The following is a 22,277-nucleotide window of genomic DNA, read 5'->3' as shown; positions in this document are numbered from 1 at the left end:
TTTCCAGATGTCAGTCCTGAGGATGCTGCAATGTCCACTGTTAAATGTAAAGCTATGAGGGTGAAACTGATGCCTGAGAGTGTGTGACATGACATGCACTGCTAGAATGGCAAACAGTGTGTTATACTTGCTCAAACAACACTGTTTTACTCAATGTAAAGAACACTCCAGTCCTTAGGTAAATATCAGGAAATCATACTGAATAGTTAAAAAGCATATTAAAAATGCCCACATTTTCTTTAATCTCCAGATAAAATATGCAGCAGTCCAATGGCATAAAATTCATTAATTTATTCTGAGAATGTATCTGAGTCTAAATATTTCACTTTCATTGGATAGATATCATGTCATTCACCTCTTCCTCTTGGCTTCTCTCTAGATTTGGATGTGTAAAGTCTTCACACTGAGATAAGGTTCTGAACAGATAGAGAGTTATACACTGCCCTCAGAACAAAAAGCTCAAGATTAATAAAGTAGTATAAACGGTCTCAAAATTAGACTCTAGATTTGAAGCTATCCATATCAAAATTTTAGCAGGATTATTTTTCTTCTTTGAAAATTGGTTTTTTTTCTTTTATAAAAATTATTTTTCCAAATTCTTCCATATAAATGGTGGGTATTCTCTTTTTAAAAATATATTTATTGCACTTAAGTAGTTGTATAAAGGAGTTACCATTCAATAAAGCAGTTTATTAATACAGTATATGTGCCTGGATCAATGTTACCCCTTTCAACATTCTCACCTACCAGTTCACTCACTTTTCTTAATTTTGTAGAACATGTATTGAGGTTTTTTCCCCCCATTTAACAAATCAGTTTATGTATACATCACAACTTTATCTGTTTCACCCTTCAACGTTTCACCCACTCCTTCAACTTAGGTTTCCCCTTATTTTCTTGATTTTGTGGTATATACAATGAACTGTTGACCACATTCCCCCATTCCTCACCTTTATTCATCTGCTTCTCTCCCCTTTACCTCACCTTCCCTCTCTTGCAAGTAGCTATTTCATGGTACTTATTTTGTTCAGCTTTGACTTAGTCTTTTTAAGGAATTATAGTATTTGAGCACTTCATAGAATCTACTATACTTCAATCAATTGATTTGCAACCATGTGCATAGTACCCAATGTGGTTACTCTTAGATTTACAGTTGCATCCTAGCTACCACAAATGAGGGAAATGATGCAACCTTGAAAAAGTAATCATCAGGTTTATATGGACTTGCAAAGTCTCTATAGAGTAAGCCAAACAGCTTTGGTAAAAGGAAAGTTGGGGGAATTAAAATATCTGATCTTCAAAGTAATTGCAAAGCTATAGAAATGAAGACCATAGGTTCCTAATCAATCTTTTGATTGGCATAATCTTTCTGTACATTTATGCTACAATATGACAATTTGATTCATGTCTAGATTGGGCAGTGATAATTGCCAGGATAGGGGTCAAGATAATTAGCATATCCATTACCTTGAATTTTTGTTATTTCTTTATGCTGAATACTCTGAAATTTCCTTCTTCTCAATATCATTGAGATATACAGTACATGATTATTAACTATATTCACCTGACCAAGCAATAGTGAAATAACATTTCTTGTTCCTAACTATGACATTGTATTAATTGACCAACATTTTCCTACCTTCTACTCCCTCCATCCGCTGGCATTATTCTATTCTCAGCTTCTAAGATGAACTCTCTAAGATTCCACATATGAGTAAGCTCTTGTAAAATCCCTCTGTGCCACATGATTTCTGTGACTGACCTGTCCTACTTAACATGATGTCTTCCATTGTATCCATTCAAGATGTTACAAGGAACAATACTTCGCATTTATATGGCCGAATAGTATTCTGTTGTGTATATGTACATCATTTTCTTCACCCATTTATAGGTGTGTGTGTGTGTGTGTGTGCATGTGTGTGTGTGTGTGTGTGTGTATGTGTGTGCTGGTCCTGGGCTTGAATTCAGGGCTTGGACTCTGCGCTTGGATGTTTTTCTTCTCAAGACAAGTGTTCTACTACTTGAGCCACTGCTCAAATTTTGGCTCTTTTCTTAATTGGAGATAAGAGTCTCAGAAACTTTCCTGCCTGGGCTGGCTTTGAACTGCGATACTCAGATTTCGGCCTCCCAAGTACTTAGGATTCTATAGGCTGGCTAATGTGAGTGATGCTGCAATGAACACCGGAATCTAGGTGTCTCTTTTAAGCACATTGGTTTCCTTTCTTTTGACAGAATACTAGACATACAGATCAGTGAAACAGAACTGAGAATCGAAAAATAGGTCTCGGCTCATAATGGTCAATTGATTTCTGTCAGTCGCCATCTAGAGGCAGATGGGACTCTTCCCAAGAGGGATATGGGGGTTGATGGCATTCAACACACATATCAAGAAAAAGCAGAGGGAAAATGAACTCCAGGGAAAATGAACTCCCGGGAAAAGTTGGTCAGACATCTACTTTTTCTCCCGTGCAATCCTCTAGCCATTGTGAAGCCCATTGGCAGGCTTGAATGAGTCAAAAAGAGTGGGTAGAGATTGGTAGTGGTAAGCAGTGATACAGGGGAGAAGTTTCTGCTGGAGCTTTGAGAGACTTGAATTTCTTCTTGGCATCTGAGGAAGAGGCAGTGGGACTTGACAGCTCTTATCATTGGAACATCAAAATTAGAATCAACTCTTTAGGACAAATATAGAGGTAACTCATCATGGAAAGAATTATATTTTTAATAAGTAAACCTGGAATATCTGGCTATTCACATTAAAAAATGAATCTTGACCCTTTTATCCCAGCTTATAGAAAAAAATTAATGGAAGATCAGTTCACACAAAGTGTGCTAGAGAGTAGAAACAAGAGATCTATTGTTCAACATGGTGACTAAAGTTAAAATATATTGCATTGTAGGAAATGCAATGTTCTCACCATGAATACACATGTGAGATAATGCAGAAGTAAATACCTTTTTATCATTTCACAAGGTGGTAGAGTATGTGTTCTTGCCTGGTTGGGGATTGAGATTTTCTGATTCCTATGCTAATATTCTCACAACTATACCACCAGATGATTATGCTTCAAATCAAATAAAAATGCCAATATTCTAGGTTGCAGTGGCTCATGTTTATAATCTTAATTACTAAAAAGGCTGAGATCTGAGGATCATGATTCAAATCCAGCCTGGACTAGAAAGACTCTAATGAACCACCAAAAAAGCTGGAATTGGGGCTGTGGCTCAAGTGGTTAGAGAAACAGCTTTGAGCACAAAAGCTCAGGGAAGCACTCAGGCTCTGAGTTAAAATGTTGCCAACACCACTGAATGAATCATCTACCTAATAGAAAGCAGACTCCCCCTGGTACTAGTGTCAAAATTGGTACTAGTGTCTTACATTCAAATGCCTTGTGTTCATTCTAGTCAATATTTGTGGTGTTCAAAGAAACCCACATCTGAAGGCCCACAGTTTTATTTTATTTGGGAAGAGGGAGACAGTAACTGAGTGGGAGACTGAAGTAACTCCTGATAGTAAAACAGAACGACAGCCTCATATAATTTGATTCTGGTTTCAATATTTTATAACAAGATCACTTTGCTCCAAATGAGTTGTGGTTCATATGGTTCCAAGATTAATTTCTTTCATAAAGGTTCCTACTCTTTAAGAAATACGGACAAAGCCATAAAAACAATCCAGTCTCTTACCTCATTGCCTTCTTATTTTCAGATGGAAATAAATTGCTGGCTGAGCCTCAATAGACACATAATAGGTAGGGGGAAAACCCTTCATCAATGAGGAGATTTATCTGTGGCAGTCTGAGAAGCATTCTTTTATGCAATAAATACTAGAGGTGTAAGATATGGGCCAATGAAGAATGAATTGCTCATAAAGAGGCATTCATCAAAACAATGGTAAACATCAAGCTTCAAAAAAGGGAGAATTCCATAAACCATAGTCTAATATTAAATTTTTATATGCTACTTTTGACAGGGACCTGCCTCATACTTTATTTTCTTCCATAAACTTATCCTGGAATTCACTAGAGATTTGGTCTACAAAACATCTCTGTATCTTATATGGAAGACGATTACTATGTAACATTATCTACATTTGGATAATTTGATTTGTACTATTTAGAAGATTTCACTTTATTCCACATTTGGTATTTGTCACCTGACAGGTTATTACAATAAGGAATTCCTTAGCATTCTCTTAGGTAATCTTTTGGAACACACTGAATGTAAACAAGAAGGTCAATAATTCATTCCTGATAATTTTTCAGAAATGGCTTTTCTTTGCATGCATGATGCTTGAGTTGTTTATCTAAGAAGTAATTTAAGAGAAAAATATTAGTTGGGAGCTAGTGGTTTAATCCTAGCTACTCTTGAGACTGAGATCTGAGGATCTCAAGGCAACCAGCTTGGGCAAGAAAATCTATGAGACTCTACTATCCAATTATCTACCAGTAAGCCAGAGTGGAGCTCAAGTAGTAGAGCAGCCTTGAGCTCAAAAGTTAAGGGACAGTGTCCAAGAACTGAGTTCAAGCCCTGGTACTTCCCCCGACATGCAGAAAATGTTATAGCAAATGTTATAGAAAATGTTATAGATTTGCATGACTCTCCCTTCTCCTGTAGCTTATTTTTATCCTTCTTGCATCATGGAAACATTTTTTTCCTAAAGAGTTGTGGGGGAGATGCCTTGTAGATACACATCCTAGGTAGGTTTTGTATTCCAACTCTGATGGTTTGCTCATTTTTCTGGAACATGTGAGGCCTAAATAGTGAAAGATTCAATTCTCACTGAGACCTATTTTTTGACTCATCATCTCCACTAGGCTTTCTCTACTCTGAAATTGGAACTGTGGTACATCAGTGTATTTTTAGCCTGCTTGCTAATCAACACCTTCACTTTATAGAAATAGAAATACTTTGAGTTTAATATGAATGTGAGTAATTTGGATGACAGTGCACAATTTATGCATTCATGCCTCTATCCACCTACTGTCAAATACTCTTGTGAATTTCCTGATTACAATTTGGAAATATTAACTTGAGGTCCAGTAGTACATTGATTTGTTGTATGGCAGTGGAAATGTATGAATAGACTTTAATCAACAAATATTTACTAGGTAACTATGATTTTTGTCTAGAAGATTCATGTAATCAAGCAAGAATTACTGTTTATTTAGAGCTAATGCTTACTGAGCACTAATTGCGTACCAAACACTGGTTAGGAACGTAAATACCACATTTCATCTAATCTTCACAGGAATATTACAGCAGATGTCATGACCCACCGTTTATGAATAAGAGAATTGTGACTCAAATAGGATAGGCAATTGTCCTAGGTCACTCATCTTGCAGAAAAACTGGAACTTGAAGCCATACCTATATTAATCTAATTATGGATAAATCTGATCAGAATCTAAATGCTGTGCTAACATCACAACAGAGGCCTTTGTTTTGCAAGGGGTTTGAATTCAGGGTCAGACAACTTGCTCGACAGGTTCTCTACCAGTAAGCCACATGTATAGTCTCCCCCCACCCTTTTTTTGGCACTGGCTCCAATTTTGTTTTCCTTCAAGGAATGTACCTGGATTGTCATTTACTTATTTTAGTCTTCCTAGCATAGTTGGAATGTGTACTTTCACTCTTTGAGATGAGGGTCTCTAAATCTTTTCTCCCCTGCCTGTTTTGGAACTGTGATCCTCCTGATCTCAGCCTCCCATGCCACTAGGATTACAAGCATGGACCACCTGCTCCTGGTACAACTGAGAGAGTTTATGGGTCTGATGACCCTCAGTAGTGCTGTTAGAAAACCTAGATTTTTATTCTCGCTTATTTTCAGTCATTGAAAACCCACTTGGTATTTAGTGTGTGTTCAACCAATGTTAGCTGAATGAATGCATCTATAAGAAGGAATGCTTTGCCTCCAGGCTTGTGCACTGACCTTGAATGCCTTCTCCTTTCATTTGTTAAAATACAGATGATAGGCAGAAGTGCTAAGAAGGACAAAGAGGATCAAAGAGCCAAGTTAAAATGTTTTTCTGCAAACACTAATAACCCAACATCAGCATGAAAGTGCCAGTCATAACAGACAATTTTCTCCTCTCCCAAAGCGTATAATTATTTATGAAATGAAGGACAAAGGCATTTTATAGCATTTCCATGATAGAAAAAAAAACAACATCATGTATCAGAGGGCATAATGAAGTTTTTGATAATAAAGTTTGCCTTTATATGCCAATCCTTATCTTGCAATACATTCTTAATGAAGGAAAAAGATCAACAAGCCACAAACAGATCTTTCTGTGAGAGATAACATAATTAGGAAATACAAAAGAAAAGAGGAGAAAAGAGCTCTAGCAAACTGGAACAATTACAAGCATTATGGGAGACTCAATAAAATTAAACCTATTCTTCAGGCAATAAGTCTACTCAGACAATCCCGGCTTTATAGAGAAATCACAGTTTGGAAGATGAGAGTGGAATTAGATAAAGCCACACACCTTAAAGACTCAAAAGAAGCACAGGAGATTGAGCCTTTGTGCTTTACAAGGATGTGACCTCACTAACCATATTCTTATACAAAAGGACATATGCATAGGTCCCTGATGAGTGGATTCTGGATAGAATAGACAGCGACAGCAACTGGGATTCATGCCTTTCAAACTGGTTAGTCATTTCAGTCTTATTCATCTCTCAATAATGCTGAGTTACAATTACAGGCATAAGTGTATGCTAGCAATGAGGGGGAGAAAAAAGAAAAACCGCTTTCAAAGGCTTCTCCTTCCCAGTTGGTTCAAAAACTTTCAGCCCTTAAGAGGCAAATCTATTGCTACTTGTTCTGGAAGATTCTCCCTGATAATTGAATGAGGGTGGGTTGCTCCCATTTGGCAGGAGGGAGATGACAATGGTTTCTGTGGTTGTAAATCCGCCAGTGAAAATTTTTCAGTGGTCAATCATTGTGCTTTCTTATAGCTGTCTTTTCAGATTGACCAGATATTTACTCACAAAATCAGGTTCAAAGTAGGTGGTTAAGGAATACATTCTCTGAATGAATACATTAAAGGAACATTTACTGAATCTAGCTTCTACTTGTTGGTACTATTTATGAGATGGGTTGTATGTCACTCACTCACTCACTCATTCATTCCAACAAGTCCTTACTGAGAGACCATCTTTTTTTTTTTTAATATAGTGACTTTATTGCTCATATAAGCAATATATAGGGAAAGATACATTTTAAAACCTAGTAAAAACCTAGCAATTTTTGCTCTTAATTATTAGGAAATACTTTATATTAGAAAAATAAGTTCCTCTTACAGCTCTAAATTAATAAACTTCTAATAATCAGACTTCAGAGTTGCATTGGATTTGTTTGTATCTTTGCAGGATACTAAGTGACATAATAATCACTGTTAATGACTCCATTTTTCAAAAGAACCTTAAATAGCTCAAAGAAAAACAGCCTAAATAAAAAATTTAACAAATTGAGTTATTAAAAGAAAGCATATACTATAAAATAAAATATATTTTAAAAAGTTCCACATACACTTATTAACTATAAAAATGTTGGCTCTGGTACATAAGAAAATATTTACAACTAATAAGGAGTTTATAGAATACCCATGTTTTGTATATTGAATATACATGCTCTGTATATTAAAAATAACTAAAATGTTTTACAGTCCAGACCTAAGTATCTTTTCTAAGCCAGGTTTTATCCATGCAACAAATACATCTCATTAAGCATTACTGGAACTCGTACATGCATGGAAGAAATCTAGCAATGATCTTTGAGTTAAAGCTCATACTGCTGTTTCAGGGCCTGTACATCCTCTAAAGTAAAGTAGTTGGTTTGTGCATCTGAAAGGTCATCAAATAGCTGTTTAGTTTGCTCCTTTTGGTCTTTACTAATTAGTGCCAACATCATCTTAAACCTTTCTGCTGTACTCAAATACAAAAGATGCTGATACACCAAGAAGGGATCCTTACTGATGAGGTGATTTTTCAGAGACTGAATGAGGAGGAGGAATGTATCCCCTTCGTTTGTTACTCAGCAATACTGGCACATCTTCTGGTGCAATGATGCCTAAAAGGTGTGCACAGGTCTCTTCATCTTTCCTGGTGTTTATAGTGTTTAGAATCTGACCAAATTCATAGGCGTTATTAGGCTTAGAGATGGGAAGTCTCTCAGAGTATTCTGGAGGCCCATGTCAGGCAGTCGGTGGAGCCCTCTGAGGTTCCTTCAGGTGCCTCTGCATTGCCTTTGCTCACCTCTTGAATTTTGATTTTCTTTCTCTCCTTTTCTTTGTTGAATGATACCCTGTTGTCCTTAATATTAAGGAATCTGGTTACCTCTTCCAGTTCCATCTTTGCCTCAACAATATTTGGATCTAGTAAGAGAACCTTACTGAGGTCAGATAAGCTTTCCTGATAATTCTTGAGTCCTTGCTGAGCTAGCGCTCGCCTATAGCACACTTTGACATTGTTACCATCTATGTGAAGTGCCTGGTCACAGTCCGGCTTTGCCTATTCATACTGGCCCAGCTTCAAGTAACAGAGAGCTCTGTTTGTATATATGGCATACTCTTGGTTGTTAATCTTCAAGCACTCACTGTATTTACTAAGATTGTAGTTCTTGTCCTTTACATATTGATTTCCTTCCTTCAGGGCTTTAAACTTTGTTTCATCTGGGATGCTTCCTTAAAGATGGTCGCTAGGCTCTGTCGCTTGGTCTGGGGTCATCTCTGCTGCTGGACACCAAGCTCCAAATGGCTCCAAAGTAGGCACAGTAGGAATGGGTAACAGCTTCTCTCACCAATTTGGTCCATCTAGTTCCATTAACATTTTTGTTATTCTGTTAATGCTGTCGCTTGCTAGCTGGATGCCGCAGTCCATTTGCAACACTGTTCTGTAAACCACCTATGCTTTCCCATGCTGCTGCTCTAAAGTTTCATAGGTCATTGCTCGTCGCAGGAGAGGTTTCATGGAGAATGGATGGAGCTCCATAGCCCTGTTACAGTCTTGAATGCAGTCGCTGCAGTTTCCTTCCTTTAGGTAACAGGTCGCTCTATTTGAATATAAGATACTGCGGGCTCCAGCAGCTCCATCGCCTCCCTGTACCTGCGGGCCGCCTGGGCAGACTGCCTGCCCTTGAACAGATTGTTGCCCTGGTTCTTCAGGCCAGAGGGGTTCGGTCCACCGGGGCTCCGGGACCAGGGTCACGGTCGGGGATGGGGGACGCGCGGGCTGCCGCGGGGTCCCAGGTGCCCCGCCCGCTGCCCGGGTGCCCATTGGCGTCGCTGGCGGCCGTGGAAGTCGCCCGCGGCCCGCCCCGCTCCTCCGCGCCGGGCCCTACTGTGGGGCCCCCCTGGCCAGCCGCCAGCCGCCCTGGCCTCTGCGGGACAGCTTCTTCTGGATGTTGCCCAGGGCGCGCTGGGCCGCTGCAGGGAAGCAGATGCGGAAAATCAGCGGAGGCATCACCCGCAACAACTACCGAGGAAGCCAGGGGCCACTGCAGAGGGGCGGGACCACGGGGAAGCCAACGACCGCCCGCCCCGTCTGGGGTGGAATCTGGGGTTCCCGGCCTTGAGAGCCCATCTTATCTCAGGCACTGTGCTAGGGATGTGGGAAAGGGAAACACATGACACCACCCATCAAGATATCTCAATTGAGGAAATTGGCAAAATGAATCAAAATATTAGCCTATATGGTAAATTTGATTCTGTGGGTTCTTTTTACTACAACTGAAAATATTACTGGTGTGTTGTCTCCAAATATGTCAAAGATCAGAAAATGTTGGCAAACTCTTCGATATGGAAATAAAGGGAAACATAAATGTGACAAAATTCCATACCTACCTCTGCAACGGAATTCTTTGACTGTAAAGAAGTTTAACGGAACAACTGTGAGAATTAGGTTTGAGGAATGATTGTTGGCAACGTCAAATTTTCTGATTTTGATTATTTAATGGTGGTTATTATGTGGGAAAATATCCTTCCTTCCTTGGTCCTTCTTTTTTGACAGCCAGAGGGATTAAAATTAGGACCTGAGAGCTGTCCCTGAGTTTTTTCACTCAAGGTTAGTGCTCTAGTACTTTGAGCCACAGCATCACCTCTGGTTTTCTGGGGCGTTAATTGGAGATTAGTCTCACAGATTTACCTGCCAGGGATGGCTTTGAACCATGATCTTATGATATCAGCCTCTGAGTAGCTACAATTATAGGTATAAGCCACCAGTGCCTGGTTTAGTAGAATATTCTTATTTCAAGTCTTTGTAAGTTCTCCGTTGCTATGATGAAATACCAGTTTCTGAGGGGACAGAAACATACAAAATTTGAGACTTTGTTCAAATTCAGCTAGGGAGCATCGCTTTTGGAAAACTTATTGTATTCACTGGTAAGTCATTGGTAGGAAGGTGTTGGATGTCGGGATCTGAACAATCCCCTTCTCCCTGACCCCACGGGGAGAATGGTGAACCCCAAAAAACTATGAAAGAGCACTCGGCCTTGCCTTCCGCCAGCAGAAGGCCAAAGTCGTACTCCATGGACTTGCGCTAAGTTGAGGAAAGGTTGCTGAAGCCTCCCCTCCCCCCAGTCCCCTCACATGTTACCAAGAGCGGGGGCGAAAAGGAAGGCATCAGGGACACGCTGCGGTGGTGGGATGCATCTCAAAGACTTTAATATGGAAAGGCACTTATATAGAAGTAATGGCGGGAAAGAAAGGGGGCTGGCCAAAGGGCCAGTCATAGGCTAAGGACCATGTCCATCAAGTGACATCACAAAACTTCCTTTGTGGGCGGGACAACCCCATCATGGTGGCACGCACGTGTTCACCTCCCAAGGGGCGGAGGCCAGAAGGTGGGAGGGACTTCCATTGTCCCAAGGCTAGTGGATGGGCAGCCTTCCCCCAAGGCCATAATAATCCCCAACAGGAAGGTATCTCTCATTAAAAAAAAAAAAAGTGTTCATCCAAACTTGGAAAGTTTTTTGACAATGAATCTGTGAATAAAGTATTTAAGAAGCTTAACGAACACCAAGTAAGCTGAACTCAGAAACCCATTTTAATCAAACTACTTTTTTTTTAAGTGGAGGGTGGTCCTGGGGCTTGAACTCAGGGCCTGAGTACTGTACCTCAGCATTTTTGCTCAAGGCTAATGCTCAACCACTTTAGCCACATCTTCTTCTGTCTCTGGTGATTAATTGGAGGCAAAAGTCTGGCTTCAAACTGTGAGACTTCTGTCTCGTGAGTAGCCAGGATTACAGGTGTGAGCCACCAGTACTCAGCTTTAAACAAATATGGTCTCCCTTATTGGGAATAATTAGTACAGGTTTAGGCAAGTCATAGCAGAGCATCACAAGGCCCAATAGCTATACCCTTATGAACACCTAAGATGATGCTAAGTGAAATGAACTCCATGTTATGGAAACAATTGTTCTATCACAGTTGTAACTACTTTCAATGTCCTATGTGTATCTGTAGCTTCTATTATTGATGATGTTCTTGTATCACCTTCCTGTGGTTGTACCTACACTATCTCTGTAATCTTATCTGAGTATATTGGAAACCGTGTTTACTGGTATTGGAAGTAGGAAATTCAAAGGGAATACCAAATTTGAGAGACACAGGGTAAAAAAAGAGAAACAACTACAAAAGCAATACTTGCAAAACTGTTTGGTGTAAGTGAACTGAACACCTCCGGGGTGGGAGGGGGAGGAACGGAAAGGGGGGGAGGGAGGAGGGTATGAGGGACAAGGTAACAAACAGTACAAGAAATGTATCCAAAGCCTAACGTATGAAACTGTAACCTCTCTGTACATCAGTTTGATAATAAAAATTTGAAAAAAAAAAGACAATCTTAAATGCATCAAAGATAAGCAATTGTCACATGCAGTGTCCTTGACAACATGATCTAGAGATCTACCAACTGGGGAATCATAAAGCAGCAAGCCAATATGTTAAAAATGCTAAAAGGAAAATAAAAGTTGTCCAACAAGGAAAAAAGTTTTCATAATCTCACTTTACAAAAAGTTAACTTTTAAGGATACATATATATATACATATATGTATATATACATATGCATATACATATACATATATATGTATATATATGTAGCCAGGCTCTGGTGTCTCATACCTATAATCCTAGCTACTCAGGAACCTGAGATCTGAGGATTGTGGTTCAAATCCAGTCCATAAAGACTCTTATTTCCAATTAACCACCAGAAAACTAGAAGTGGTGCTATGACTCTGTGGTAGTGCAGTAGCCTTGAACAAAAAGAGCTATGTGTGTGTGTGTGTGTGTATGTGTGTGTGTGACACACACTACATGGATATCTGATTACAAGGGGAAACCATATATATCTTACAAAAACACCACCAAAAGGTCACAGCTTTAATATATAGTGCCTCCCTCCATTATTTGCTGTAAGAAATATGTCAAAATTTTGCTTTACAACTATATTGGTAAGTAAATGACATGGTTTAAATTGTTTTGGATCAATTAAATGAATCTTTGCATGCTTTTCTTTGTGGCCCTTTTGCTAGTGTTTCTTTCTAGGAATCAGTAACAAATCTGAATATTTTACATGGAACCCTCAAAATAGAAGGCCATTGATCTTAACTCATCACAATGCCAGCTAAGGTGTTCGTGGATCAGGCTCTCTTGCTCTGTCTTCTTTTTCCTTTTATACCAGCAAGGTTTACCTAACGTTGGCAAAGCTACAGCATCAAACACCCAGTCTCTTAGTGTTTGAGGGTATCTGATGTCTACAAACCACCTGAAGTCTTACCTCTTGGACATTCTTCACTCACACATCTCCTTCATATTCCCAGCTTTTTTTTCTGGCTTAGGGTAGTTCCTCATTGCTTGTGGGATTCACACCCATCAGCCTTACATGTCCACAAAATTCCTTCACTCTTTGCCTCTGTATGCTTGACAGAGAAAAAAATGAAACTTCATGTTCTTGTGGAGATTTGTGTTCCATGATTTAAAGCCTTCTGTATTTTCCCCTTGTATCATCTTTATCAATTTCTTTCTGATCCTTTGGTCTGCTGAGCCAGCTGGCAGCGAAAAGGGAATCCTGAGGGCAATGAGGATTAAAGAAAAGGAAAAATATAAGACAAGAGAAAAAAGACAAGAGGCAAAGATGGGTATGGGAGGTCTGTAGCCTCAGATTGTATCTCAAGACTGCAGCCATGTTTATTCTTAAATTCCAGCTTATATGCAGTATGAAAACCAGGAAATATCATAGGCTTAAAATTCCAGAACACAAAAAGGCTTGGAGTTAGCAGTACCTGACATAGCTAAGACAGGGTGAGGTTGGTTAACATAAGAATGGACTCCAGAGCAATACCTGATGGTAGCTAAGACAGCATGAGTTTGGTTTACATAAGAATGGACTCATGGCAGACATAGTAAAGCATTTCTGATTTTCCATTAAGGCATGTCCTTGCACCTCCTTGAAAACACAGTCAGAGGTCAGGAAGAATTTACCTGCAAGTATGGCTCGCAACCGTTTGGGCTCATTGAAAACAGACCACAAATTAATAAATTATTCTATCAACAGAGCTCTCAGTATGTTATACTACAATACTTAATTTTTTTTTGCTGGTCCTGTGGCTTGAACTCAGAGCCTGGGTACTATCCCTGAGCTTCTTTTGTTCAAGGCTAGCACTCTACCACTTGAGCCACAGTGCCACGTCTGGCCTTTTCTCTTTATGTGGCACTGAGGAATTGAACCCCGACATTCATGCATGCTAGGCAAGTACTCTAACACTAAGCCACATACCCAGCCCCTACAGTAGTTAATTCTTTTAGTTCAGTTGAGTATATATTTGTGGAACATCTAGTGTGTAAGATACAATAATCAGGATATTTTATCCAATTGACAAGTTTGATAAGGAGTATAATACTTTCAGTGGCTATCTTCTACACCTCTCAGTAATGTTCGATGAGTGTATTTGTAAATAGAAGTCTCTCTTTTGCCCTTGATGTTCTTTTATTTGTTTTGTTTTCCTTCACCTGCTCATGCATAAACACAGGTGAATGACGAGCATCTGTGGTCCTGCATAAGGAAGCAATTTAGCCATTCTGTAGGCCTAGCAATGCCAAGAGCAGTGGGTGTTTGTGATACCTTCTTTTTCCATTGATTTCCACTCTTGTCTCTTCTTTCTTGTGGTACAAATGGGAGTCATTGCGGTCCACACATGCCTGCTGGGTGCAGAGACTAGCTCCAGCTGCTGCTCCAATGTGTAGCTCACCCAGGCATAAATACCACTTATTCAGATAAAATTCTGCCTGCCTTGATGCTGACCTGGCTTTTCCTACTACTGTGTGATACCTAAATACACCCTGTAATTCTCCCATTGGGATCACCCAATTCTAACATGATAATATCCTGGGTGCAATTGTTTAATTGAGTCTTTATGAAAACAAGAAAATACTTTACTTGAATTGCCAACATTTCAATGCATGCATACTACAAATAGATGACAGTTAATATACTCATTATACCTGCTACTGTGGTATTTGATTTAGGTTGAAATAAACTGCCTCTCTCTCTCCTCTCTCTCTCTCTCCCCTCTCTTTCCTAACTCTCCCCCCTCTCTCTCCTCTGTCTCTCTCTGTCTCTGTCTCTCTGTCTCTCTGTCTCTCTCTCGCGCTCTTTCTTTTCCAGTTCAGATCCTCCGCCTTGTAAAGGCCTATCTACTCAATCCAGGAGATAATTGTCCCATGGAAAATCGAGAGTATTACACAAAAAGCTTGAAATCTGAGCATCCTGGTGCAAACCAGCCTGGGCAGGAAAGTCCCTGAGACTCTTATTTCTAATTAACCACCAGCAAGGCGAAAGTAATTGAGCTGTAGCCATTAGAAAAACACCTCAAGTTCAAACCTATGACTGGAACTCATGAAAACAAACCTCAAGGCCCGGCTACGAGTCCTGGCTCCCCGTCCCGGCTCCTTCGTCCCAGCTCCCGCGGCCCGGCATCCCAGCTCCCACACCCCAGCTCCGTGCCACCGCTCTGCGTGCCGGCTCCAGCACCCTGGCTCCCGTGTCCCGGCTCCACGTCCCTGGCGGCTGCATCTGTAGGTCACTTGAGGAGCCCAACTGCTCATCTGAGGAGGTCTCCCCAGAACCCAACCCAGACGTCTGTATTCAGAGACCCAGGACCTTCTATGGCATATCCAAGGTGCACGGGGAGCTCATGGGAGAATATTATCATTACCGGTATGGCCTAGATTGCGGGTGTCTGCGATACCCTGGGATCATTTCAGCCGATTCCCAGCCTGGAGGAGGAATGATGGGCCACAAGCGGCAAATTCGAATGTAAAAAATGAGGAAATTCTTTCACCTAGAAGGGGCGGGGGGGGGGGGGTGGTGGTGGGGAACAGACCTTTATGTTCATCAGAGAACACACAGGAGAGAAACCTTATGAATACAACAAATGTGGACAGACCTTGGCATGGATAATAGAATTCACACAGATGAGAAACCTTGTAAACATAGAAAGTCTTTCAACCAAAACTCACTTTAGCAGGCCTGAGAGAATTCACACACGTGAGAAATGTTAGGAATGTAATAGATGTGGAATGTCTTTCACCTGGAAGAAAATTCAGTTTGCATTGGAAAACCCAAACAGGATAAAAGCCTTGTGAATGTAAATCCATTTTTTAAAAAAGAACTCTTAAAACAGGCTCAAATTGTGTGGTGAGCAGCAACTAGAGTAGAGAGAGCTAACAAAGAATATTGCTCATAAAGTTTACTTGCACATATGAAAATACAATTAGGTGATTAATATGGAGAAGATAACATGACATCCTACATAATTTCATAGAAAAGTCCATTCTGTGCATATTAGGTAACCTAATGAATTCTACTGAATAATCAACAAAAAATATTTTCTCTAAAGTAAACATAATTGTCTGCCTACTGGAAAAATAGTCAATATGTTTAATGAAATTAACAGCAAGATAAACTTACCAATCAGACTACTCAGTAAATTTTTAATTTGTCATTGAAATCAGTTATTTTAGAATATGTCTCTTTCAAAAGTGTTACATTTGATTGTAGATAATCAATCTCTTGTTTAATGTGTACTTAAAATAAAGGTAATCTTAATGGCAAAAAAAAAAAAAAAAAAAAAAAAAGAAATGAGGGGCTGGGGATATGGCCTAGTGGCAAGAGCCACTGGGTTTGATTCCCCAGCACCACATATACAGAAAATGGCTGGAAGTGGCGCTGTGGCTCAAGTGGCAGAATGATAGCCTTGAGCAAAAAGAAGCCAGGGACAGCACTCAGACCCTGAGTCCAAAGCCCAGGACTGGCAAAAATAAATAAATAAATAAATGATAAAATAATGGCATTCACAGGGAAATGGTCAGATCTTGAATGAATAATATTGAGTGAGACAAGCCTAGAGCACAGAGGACAAAGTTGCATGGTCTCCCTGATATGTGGTTGTTGGAGGGGGACGGGAGAACAGTAGAGATCATGTCTGTAAAGCAACAAACTTCTTTTCAAATGGTATTTCTACATATTTTGGTCAGCGACTTTACATCATCTCTCTAAAACCAAACAATTACTAAATAAGCATAAAAAGGTCTCAACAGCTACACACATATGATTTTATAAGATGAGGCTAAGCAAAATGAACTGCAAGAGATGGAAACAGGGGGATTTTACTATTATCAATGCTTAATGTGCTAGGTGAATTTCCTTTGGCGTACCCCCTGTGTTCACTGTATATGATTCTGGTACACTGGATATATGCTTATCTGAACTGGGGAAGGGAAAGAAAAATGAAGGAGGGTATAACAAATATGACAAGAAATGTACTCGCTACCTTATTATGTAACTATACCCTCTTTGCACATCACCTTATCAATAAAATTTAATAATAATTTAAAAAAATTACAGCTGATCTAACAATCACTGCATAAGCTGTAACTGAGCTATCAAGAAATTAAGACATTTGAAAAAACAAAAGAAATAAACCATTTAATTTTCATTACTCTCTAAGGTAGAATTTATTGGGCTACCATCTCACTTAGAAGTAAATCCAGGCTTTGCATGTTATTCTCAAGGTAAGAAGAATGAGCAAATGAAAGGACTAAATATTCTGGTCTCAACACTCGGGCTTTGAAGCATAATATTTTACTATACTCACACTCTGAGACAAAATGTATGCACAGCTTTAAATGATATTCAGTGAAGTTCTGAACTATTAGTTGATTCTCTAGAGATACCATCTATATTCATTCCTCATTTGACATGATCACTTCCTTCCTTCCTTCCTTCCTTCCTTCCTTTCTTTCTCTCTTTCTTTCTTTCTTTTCTTCCTTTTTTCATTCCTTCCTTTGTTTCTCTTTTGTTTCCCTCCCTCCCTCCCTCCCTCCCTCCCTCCCTCCCTCCCTCCCTCCCTCCCTTCTTTCTTTCTTTCCTTCCTTCCTTTCTTCTTCTCCTTTCTTTCTTCCTTTCTCTCCTTCTTTTCTTCCATCTTTTCCCTTGTCTCTTTTACTCTATCTTTCTCTCTCATTCATTCTTTCTCAGCTCTGCCTTTTCTTCATTGGTTTCCAACTTTGATGAGTTTTTTTTTTGTCACTTCAGAGCAAAGAGGGTTCACTCAGGTGCTAAACTTATAATTTTATACTGCTGCTATTAAAAACGAAGAATGATTGTTTTATTTTACCTTTTAAGAATATATATAGTTGGTTGTGGGGCTTGAACTCAGGGCTTGGAGGCTGTCTCTGAGCTCCTTTACTCAAGGATAGTGCTCTACCACTATGAAACACATTACATGGTTAATTGGAGTTAAGAGTTTCACTGGAACTTTTCTGCCTGGGTTGGCTTTTAACCATGATCCTCAGATCTCAGAAGCTAGGATTACAGGCGTGAGCCACCAGCACCCAGTATTCAACAAATATCTTAGAAAATGAAGTGGATACTGATTCATAACCAACAACTGCATGTAGGTACTAGGGGACTGGTTTTGTATACACTCTTTGAACTAAAGAGTTACAGAAACTCAAAGACATACCGCATTGCTAAAAAGCAATACATGGTCTTACCTCAGTCCTTCAAAGGTCTGTATAGTTTTGTAAACATAATTCCTGCTTTTCCTGCTTTATCCCTTTAGCCAGCTTTAAAGACACAACTATTTTAATAAATACATTTTACAACATGCATTACTTCCCAAACAAAAGCTGTCAGTGTTCTAAAATATCTGTGATAACTCATATTTTTCCCCAGGTTAGCAGAAGAGTATTGTATTTGAACACTTAAAACTCTTGTGATTATTTGGACCTTTCTTCCTTATTTCTTTCAAATTAGTACAAACCATGCTTACTCAACTGTAAGTATAAAACTGGCATACGTTAGCCTTTTCTTATTATTTACGGCTGACAACAATTATTTACCTATGGGAAATTAATGTACTGTCAAGAGAATTCTGTAATAATTAGATTCAAAGGTAAATGTGACATGAATGGGGATGGAAGTAATTGAAAGCAAATTTGCAGGTTGTCATCCAGTGCATTGGCTTTAGGATAAATATGTTTATTTTTTAAATTCCATTGAAAATATATCAAAGCTACGTTTTCTATCATCACTGAGCTTATCAACAGATGGCCTTGGGAATATTCATAGGATCAGTTTATAATACGATTAATCTTAGGGTACTGTACTTTTTGAAACTTCGCTTGGGACAAAGAATAGGCTTGCCAATTATGAATCAAGGAATGAAAGTAACAGCTTAATTAATTGAAACAGAGTCAATGGTCAGTAGGTCAGGAACAACTGCAAAGCTTTCTTTTTTCTTTCTACTTTTGTTAAAATTTAATTTTATTATCAAGGTGATGTACAGAGGGGTAAAAGTTGCATATGTAAGGTAATGAGTACATTTCTTGCTGATTGTTGTTACCCCTCCCTCAACCCCGCCCGCCAGAGCAAATTGTAAAGTTAATTTCCAACACTATCGATTTTGATTTCTTTTTTTTGACAATTTTTAAATTATTTTTCTTATTTATTGACAAAGTGATGTACAGACAGGTTACAGGTGCATATGTTAGGCAATGGATACATTTCTTGTACTGTTTGTTATCTCCTGCCTCATTCCCCAGTCCCCCTACCCCTTTCCCTCTGCCCCCATGAGCTGTTCAGTTGGTTTACACCAAATGGATTTGCAAGTATTGCTTTTTGAGTCATTTGTCATTTTATCCTTTGTCTCTCGATTTTGGTATGCCTTTCACTTCCCTAGTTCTAATACCAGTATATACAGTTTCCAATGTACTCAGATAAGATACAGTGATAGTGCGGGTACACCACAGAAAAGGGATACAAAAGGATCATCAACAATAGAAGCTACGGTTTCACATGGCATGTTGGAAGTAATTACAACAGTGATATATCACTCGTTTCCATAATATGAAGTTCATTTCACTTAGCATTGTCTTATGCATTCATAGGGGCATAGCTATGAGGCTCGTGTGATCCTCTGCTGTGACTAGCCTAAACCTGTGCTAATTATTCCCTATGAGGGAGACCATAGAATCCATGTTTCGTTGGGTCTGGCTCACTTCACTTAGAATAATTTTTTTCCAAGTCCTTCCATTTCCTTACGAATGGGGCAATGTCATTCTTTCTGATAGAGGCATAAAATTCCATTGTGTACATGTACCACATTTTCCTGATCCATTCTTCTACTGAGGGGCATCTGAGTTGGTTCCATATTTTAGCTATGACAAATTGTGCTGCAATGAACAATGTTGTGCTGGTGGCTTTTAGTGTATTCTTGTCTGTGGTCTTTGGGTAGATGCCCCAAAGTTGGGTTACTTGGTCATAGGGGAGCTCTATGTTTAGCTTTCTGAGGATTCTCCATACCACTTGCCAGGGTAACTGAACCAGTTTACATTCCCAACAACAATGAAGTAGAGTTCCCTTTTGGCCACATCCCCTCCAACATTTATTATTGTTAGTTTTCTTAATATAGGACATTCTTACTGGGGTGAGATGGTATCTCAATGTTGTTTTGATTTGCATTTCTTTTATATCCAGTAATGTAGAGCACTTTTTCATATGTTTCTTGGCCATTCTCATTTCTTCATCAGAGAAGTCTCTTTTTAAGTCTTTAGCCCACTTGTTGAGGGGGCTGTTGGTTATTTGAGGTTTTGTATTGGAGGAATTTAATTTTTTTAGTTCTGCATATTTTTTAGATATGAGGCCTTTGTCCATTGTATGGCTGGTAAAGATCTTTTCCAAATCCGTGGGCTTTCTGTTTATCTTGTGAGCTATGTCCTTTGCCCTACAGAAGCTCTGCAGTTTGATGTAGTCCCATTTGTCCATCCGTTCTTTGATTTGTAGCATTTCTGGGTCTTTGTTAAGGAAGTTCTGTCCTGTGCCAAGGGGCCCAAGTGGTTCTCCTACTCCTTCTTTTAGTGATTTCAGGATATGTGGTTTAATTTTGAGGTCTTTGATCCAGTTGGAATTGATTTTGGTGCCGGGTGATATATAAGGATCTAGTTTTAGTTTGTTGCATGTGTTGAACCAGTTTTTCCAGCACCATTTGTTAAAGAGGCTATCTTTCTTCAATCTTATTTTTTTAGCTCTTTTAGATTAAATAGGCATAGTTCTGCGGGTTCATTTCTGGGCATTCAATTCTGTTCCCTTGGTCTTCAGGCCTGTTCCCGTGCCAATATCAAGCTGTTTTTATTACTATAGCTTTATAATACAGCTTGAAGATTGGCATTATAATCCCTCCAGCACTGTTCTTTCTGTTTAGGATGGTTTTTGCTATTTGGGGTCTTTTATTGTACCATGTGAATTTCTGGATTGCTTCGTCTATATCCTTAAAAAATGGTGTTGGGATATTAATGAGTATTGCATTGAATCTGTAGATAGCCTTTGGCAATATTGCCATTTTGACTATATTAATCCTCCCAATCCAGGAGCATGGGAGGCTTTTCCATTTCCTTAATTCTGCCTTATTTTTGTTTTTCATGTTTTTAAAGTTCTCATAAGAGAGGTCTTTCGCTTCTTTGGTTAAGGTTATTTGTAGGCATTTTATGTTTTGTGAGGCTATTGCCAAAGGAGTTGCTTTCCTGATTTCAGCCTCAGTCTTCGGGTCATTAGCATATACAAAGGCCACTGACTTTTGAGGGTTTATTTTACAGCCTGCAACTTTGCCAAAGTTTTGGATCAGCTCTAGTAGCTTGGGAGTACAGTCTATGGGGTTCTTTAGGTATAGGATCATGTCATCTGTGAAGAGAGAAAGTTTAACTTTATCTTTTCCTACTTGGATCCCCTTTATATTTTCTTCTTGCCTACTTGCTCTGTTCTAGTACTATGTTTAAGAGGAGGGGAGAAAGCAGACATCCCTATCTTGCTCCTGATTTTAAAGGGAATGGCTTTAGCTTTACACTGTTTAGAATTATGCTTGCTGTTGGTTTTTCATTGACCGCCTTTATTATATTCAGGAATGTTCCCTGGAATCCCAGATTTTCCAGAGCCTTTAGAATAAATGGGTGCTGGATTTTATCTAACACTTTTTCTGCATCCAGAGATATAACCATGTGAGTCTTTACCTTGCAGCGGTTGATGTGGTGGACTACATTAATTGACTTGTGTACATTGAACCAACTTTGCATCCCTGGGATGAATACAGTTTGATTGTGGTGTATGGTTTTTTTGATGACCCTTTGAAGTCGATTGGCCAGAATTTTGTTGAGAATTTTTGCATCAGTGTTCTTCAGGGAAATTGGTGTATAGTTCTCTTTCCGTGATGAGTCCCTGCCTGGTTTTGGGATGAGAGTTATACTGGCTTCATAGAATGTGTCTGGTAGTGAACTTTCTCTTTCAATTTCATTGAAGAGTTTGAGAAATATTGTTGTGAGTTCTGTTTTCAATGCCTTGAAGAATTCTGCTGTGAATCCATCTGGACCTTGGCTTTTCTTGGATGGGAGATCACTTGTTGCCACTTCTACTTCAATGCTGGATATGGATCTGTTTAGACAGTTTACATCTTCATGGTTGAGTTTGGGGATATCAATTTTTGCTAGGAAATCGTCCATTTCTTCCAGGATCTCAAATGTGCTGGCAAAAAGGTTTGCAAAATAGTCTCTTCTTGTGTTCTGAATTTTGGTTGTTTCTGTGAGGATGTTACCTGTTTCATCTCTGATCTTATTTATTTGGGTGTGCTGCCTTCATTTTTTGGTCAAGTTTGCTAGGGGTCTATCTATCTTGTTCATTTATTCAAAAAACCAACACTTTGTTTTGTTGATTCTTTCGATGATTTTTT

The 22,277-nt window shown here is 39.2% G+C and overlaps 1 pseudogene; it reads right to left on the bottom strand.

Annotated features, from left to right (window-relative positions):
• Positions 1-7,783: 7,783 nt before the first annotated feature.
• Positions 7,784-9,465, bottom strand: LOC125362473 (annotated as a pseudogene).
• Positions 9,466-22,277: the final 12,812 nt, after the last annotated feature.

The sequence above is a fragment of the Perognathus longimembris genome, chromosome 13 (genome assembly GCF_023159225.1).
Source record: "Perognathus longimembris pacificus isolate PPM17 chromosome 13, ASM2315922v1, whole genome shotgun sequence".
Lineage (NCBI taxonomy): Eukaryota > Metazoa > Chordata > Mammalia > Rodentia > Heteromyidae > Perognathus > Perognathus longimembris.
Note: the sequence above shows the minus strand (reverse complement) of the source record. Positions and strands in the feature narration are given on the sequence as shown.